A 6,670-nucleotide genomic window follows, 5' to 3' on the forward strand; every position below is an offset into this window, starting at 1 on the left:
AAGGTTTATTTTAATAATGCAACATTCTAGACTTATGTTTTCTTCTTGAAAATATTATAAACATTTTATTCCCATTTTTATTTATTTTGGTTAATTTGGAATAATAATACATATATTTAAATGTATTTTTAACCAAACTCACTTTAGTTGCATTTTTTACATGAACACATAATAAAAATTAACCGTTAATGGTGATGAAATAATAGTTCTGTGCTTTAATTTGTATTACCTTTAAAAGTTCAGTACAACTGTCTTCACTAAAGACGAATTAGGTGACTCACACGTAGAACTATGAATTATTTAATAAAAGCACCGTAAAAGAGAATAAAATATTGTTAATTATCAATACTAAATTCTTTATTTAGATACTTGAAATATTTTTCGTTTAATTGTAAATATCACCGCCAAATCATCAATAAAGGGTGCCAAAGTGATTGCATTTTCAAAATATTCATTCTCAGGGTTTCATTAATAGCTCAAATACTTATATTTTTCTTAATAACTTATTTTCAAATATAAAAAAACTCGGATGAATTAAATTACATATGATTTTTAAATTTTTCAATAATGAGACTATGTGTTTAAATTTTATATTATTAGTAGATAGTCTATATTATAACAGAAATCACGCGTCAATACAGGGATGATTTTTCCGGATTTTAATCACTTTTTTTGTTTGCACATTGAAGCGACATAATTCAATATAAAATAATCGTTAGCATGCTCTAGTTTGCCTATTATACTTCGTACTAAAAATAGATACGAATAATTTACAATATAAAGACAGTAACCTTTACAGGTAGTGGCTTTCCGTAAGAAATTGGTTATTAAAATGAATAAATTGAATTTGGTTTCAGGCTCAAACTAGTTTGAAAATAAATAAAGCATACATCACGTTAAAAAAGTACTTTAATTTTTAATAGTTAAAAATTACTTTTAAATTTTAAACTATTATTATGGGTTTGAAATACCTCTTAAATGGATGTTTTGAGATGTTTGAAGGACTTTAAGCTTAATTAACCAAATAGTAAATGAATGGTTAAAGAAACATTTTAATTTTTCCTCCCCAAATGTTATGAAACTCCGGTGTACTTTAAATTTTATTGCGCATTAAAATCACCTTTAGAATTATTTTGAAATTTGTTGTTGCAAATTTTACGTTTAATTGTGGCAATAAAATTTACGTAAATTTAAAAGTTTCTTTTTTCATAAAATATTAAAGTTGTGATATTTCTTCTATTATACTATAAAAAAATCATGTTTTGGAAACAATGCTTCAAGATTTAAATTTAAATTAAAAGCAATCAATATCCAAACTAATGATTACATAGATTAATCATTTTGATCCATATTTTGTAGATTATAATTAGATATCATTTACGCTGCAGAGAGCTAATTTTTTATTTTATTTCTGTTGTTTACAGAATACGTATAAAAATGTATTAATTTTTTCAGTGAACTTCACAAGTTCAAATTATGTGTGCTACAAACATGGGTCATTAAATACGAATTCCTGCTACCAAAGAGTACAATTTCTGTGTATTAAAATACGTGTTTCATTCTTAAGGCTAAAAACAAAGATGGCAAATACTTATTTTGAAATCAAATATATTGAAGTAACGATATAGTCTGTAAAGTGAGTGAATGAAAACTGAATGCAATTATCAAGAACACCTTTTGTGATGATGATGCTCACACAAAAAATGCTATGAAATGAAATATAAATTATATGTTACTTATGTTAGTGTATGTTCACGATTTCCAGTGAATATTAATATGCACACGCTCGCTTTGTTAATTGTAAGGAATATTTGTTATGCATCGTTATTTGATCTACAAAAGGCAATGGTCTAAAATTTAAAAAAAATAAATAAAACAATTTACAAAAAATCAGCAAAAAATACCATGAAATGGAACTTAATTTAAGAAAACATTAGTAGAGGGCATATCGAGTCAATATATATTGAATTGAGTTTATTGCGTTCATCACATGGTACAAAGTTTCAATTTTTAAGAAAGTAGGTGTACTAAATTTTGCGTTTATAAAATAGTATGAATGTTTCATTCAAAATGGAAGAAAAATATTATTATTGATTTCAATTCACTTCACGCACCTCTAAATCAGGACATAATCATATGAACAAGCATAGTTCAATTTAAAACTCAACATTTTAAGGAATTTACTCACCAGCTACAATAATTTTTTTACCAATTGTGAACTGGCAAGTGGTTTAATATGAATTTTTGAGACGTGATTATTAGAATTAATTACTATTAACCAGGTAAAACCAGTATATTAATCACTGGTTAACCAGGTAAAACTAGTAAAATAACTCGATAAGGATGTTCAGTTTTATATGCCATACATTAATGATGCTACTAATTTATTGAAATCGAATATTAGGAATGTATATAAAAAATTAATTATCAAAAATTGAGTATAAAATCGGATAAAATACGCATTACATTTATTCTAGGAAAAACGAGTATGTACATTCTGTAAGCATCAAAAATTTTGTATCAAATCAGATAAAACAAGTATTACAGATATTCCATAAGGCGAGTATGTGAATATTGAAAAACACTGGAAAATATCATAAAACTTGTGACTTTCAAAGTAACATATGCATAATAAACATAATGATTTAACTTTTATTTAATTGATTTGATGGTATAACGTTGTATATTTGGTCAATGACTTTGTGATTAACATATCATTTGAAGAGTCATAGTGTTGTTTGTGATACGAATTCCAAAGTCTTATGAATGTGAAGAGTTAACACTTTGTTATATAATTAGATAGAAGTTTCCTGTTAGTCTATTGGTTTTTCAGAGGTATTTACCACAAGTTGATAAATTACATAAAGTGATGATACGCTAGGGCGTTTATAAAAACATGTTTAGTGTGTGAGTTTATTACTGTATGGTAAGCATGCTGCATTTATAAAAAATGTAATCTTTGGTAGAATTCGATGAATACACTAGAGATTTATGTTTAATTCGTGTTTTTTTTCAGTTGCAGTTTCCTTGCTGTTTATTCAATTATGAAAGTTTAGTACAGAAAATTTAACAATTTTCCATGGGTGTACCTTTACTTAATTATTTTTTTAAATGTTTAATGTTTTATTATTTGTTAAACCGTTGAGTTTTTAATGAAATGTTGTTTTAAAATATGCAACGTTTTAGAACCCTTAACCCCATGCAAAAATTATTCCAAGAGGTATATAATTTTTTTTAAAAAAAATGACGTAAAGTCATTTCAAATTTTTAAATTAAGGGCATAAAGTTATTAAATTCAAAATTAATGAGAACAAAAGTAGAATTTACAAGTGAAAAAAAATTGAGTCACATTTGAATTGTCGTACACAGTTATCATAAAAAGAAATATAATTATAAAATTAATAATATTGAAAATAAGAAGAAATATAATAACGAATATTAATTCAAAAGATTAAAAAATGAAAAATGCATAAATGATATATAATTAATCGTATTTTTGGAATTAAATTATTCTAAGATGCTCTTGATCACTTCTCGTTAATATTTAAAACAAAATAACACATATTATTTAAGACATATAAGTATGAAATTCAAAATTACAACTGAAGAAGAGGTAATATTTTCTTGTTTGAGTAATAATATATTTATGGTGGAAAGAGTAAGTTATTCAAAAAAATATTTTAGATATGCTAGCATTAGTATCGTATTTCAGTGAGTTTATATGTATAACATAATAAAGACAAAAAGGATAAAAGTAAAGAGCGATAAATGAAGAAATTTTGGAAAAATAATAACAAATTTATTTACTACTCATAAAATAAGTTAAAAATATAGAGAAATCAAGGAAAAAGATATAAAGATTTCTTAAAGGAGAAGAAATAATTTTTTAATTTTCTTTAAAAGAAAATATTCATAAATTTTAAGAATTTTAAACTTTAAAAAAGAAATACATAGGTATGTATTTGGCAAATAAAACAAAATAAGGAAAATATATAATTTTGTCATCAGTTCACACGATTACATCTGAAAAGAATACTACTTTCTAATATTGTAATAGTATAGCCAAAGCAAAACATATCATTACAATAGTGTGAGGAGCACCAAAAAATTGAAACGAAAATACGTAAAATAAAAATAAAAAATGCAAAGTAAAACAATCAAGTAAAAATAGAAAGTAAAAATTCAAGAGAATACTGAATAAAACTTGAAATGTAAAATATTAAGCTACTAGCGAATTTAAATATACTTACACTTACAGGCAATTTTTCAAAAATGATTTGAAATTCTTTCGTAATAAGTTTGTCAGATTAAAAAACATGGAAATAGAAGCGCAAATAGAAGATGAAGGAAATAGAAAAAAAAAAGATATTTTGCCAATTTCTTCATTTCTCTGTTAGAGTTATCCTAATTTTTTTACGAATGCAATTTATTTCAAATTATGTGCTCTACAGCAGCGGTTCTTAACCTATGGGTCGCGACCCAAAATTGGGTCGCGGCGCATATTTCTTGGGTCGCGCTGAGTCGAACCAAAAAAGTTAGTAATACACCAAATAATAAGTAATAGCAACACCTCCTAGAAGAAGTCATTGTGGCTAACTCAGCCTAATTTTGACTTTTTTTTGGGTCGCGACATGAACATATTTCTCAAGTTTGGGTCGCGACTTAAAAAGGTTAAGAACCACTGCTCTACAGCACTAAAAACGAAAAAAAGTCAGATATAGGTAAACTTGATAAAATTAGAGGTTTTCATATTTTATATACAAATAAATCTCTAATAAGTAATTTACAGGACTGAAAGCATGCATTATTTAATGTCTGTGATTTTAGTACTTGCTTTATTGTGGCTTGTTAAATGCGTGAATGTTTGATTCAAAAGACATCGAACGTATATGTAATCTATCTTAGTTTTTGAATGTTTAAAAAATATTAATTCCTTTATATTTTTGTATCATTAACTAATTTTCATGCTAAAAAATTATTTAAAATATTTGCAAAAAATGGTAATTTCTAAATGTGAAATAGTTATTTACCTATGTAGAGGGCGAAGCTTGATTAATAATAAAATTTATTCACAATGTGTTAAAAAAAATTGTTTATTGAAAAAATCTGTTAAACATTGTGCTTTAACCACAGTGAAAAAAAGTATGGTCAAAACTACTAGAATATATCAAAATATATTTTGTTTCTCACTCTATGAGAGCATTAAAAACTCGGTAATTTTTACCGACGTGCTTTGGTAACGATTTCGGTAAAATTAATAATAAAATATCTTTTAAAATATATGATAAAATTTCGTTAATGGGGTCAAATTCGGTAATATTATCATGATAGTATAGAACGTGGCATAAAAACTATTAATTCGGTTTAATATACTTTTTAGATAAGTAATTTTTACTAAATGTGTGATAATAATAATTAGAAATTTGAAAACCGGAATTTCTGGTAAATCGTTACCATAGGTATGGAAAAAAATACCAAATGAATGGATGCTGCATATTTTTGTTTTATTACCAGAATTATGCTTCTTTTTCTACCAAAAATTTTATGACCATATAGTGCCGTGCATGGTAATTTTTTTTCGTGCATGGTAATATTATTTCCTTATGACTTCAGTTACTTTTGCTTTGCAATAACTCATTATTATAGCATTACCAAACTATCAATTAAAATTAATATTCGATTTGACATAGTCTAATATTATGTTTGAACATGAAAAAATAAAACAAGGGTTACAAAAAGTGCAGAACACATCACCTAAGTATTTATTTAAATACTTAGGTTTTTTTAAGTGACTCGTACGTTCTTATGACTAATCAACAAAATATAAAATTTATAGTTCGAGATAACTGTTTAAGTTATTTCTGTATAAATAGTGTAACTTACCGTTGGGTAAGGTTAATGTCTTGAGCACTATTATTTTTTTACGATATTTTTTAGCATGATTTGTCTTGCGGAAAAATTATTTTGCTTTTTCTCAGAAAATTCACAGAACGTTTTTTAGATGAATAATTATTTTTTAAAAGTTAATTTCGGATTACATTTGTGTGGTGAATTGAGTTTAATTTAAAAATAATAAGAAGTATTATAATGAAAAAAAAATTCCTTCTGAGAAAGGTTTATATATTGACAAAGAATTTCAAGTGGCATCAACTTAGCATATCGGTAGTATTTAGAAATTTTTTATCATTAGTATATTAACTAGCAAAAAACCAAAAGAGATACCAATAAAAATGCTTTAGATATTATTCTCTACATAGATATAAGGCTTGCTGTTAAATTATAATTAAGTCACAAATGATATTTCGAAAAATTATTTTATTTTTTAAAAAATTAAAACGTTATTATACATTATAACAGTAAAATAAAGTATTTTTTAAATCTATAAAAGTGTAGCGCACTGTTTATAGAAAAATGTTAATTAAAGAATCACATGAAAAATATATAAGTTTTAAATTAAGCATGTAAATAATTTATGCGAAAATTTTTATCAAACTTCTAGTTCACATACGAAAATTCCAAATAAATCATCCTTTTGTGATAAAATAATGATAAACTTTATCAATAAGTTTACAATCTCTTAATTTGTCTTAATTATGAAAATAAAATTATGGTGTAGTAAATATATAAAAACTAACAAACATTAACAGTGGTAAAATTTTTTGATTAATAT

The sequence above is a fragment of the Parasteatoda tepidariorum genome, chromosome 2 (assembly GCF_982258835.1).
Source record: "Parasteatoda tepidariorum strain Cologne lab strain chromosome 2, Ptep-v5.0, whole genome shotgun sequence".
Lineage (NCBI taxonomy): Eukaryota > Metazoa > Arthropoda > Arachnida > Araneae > Theridiidae > Parasteatoda > Parasteatoda tepidariorum.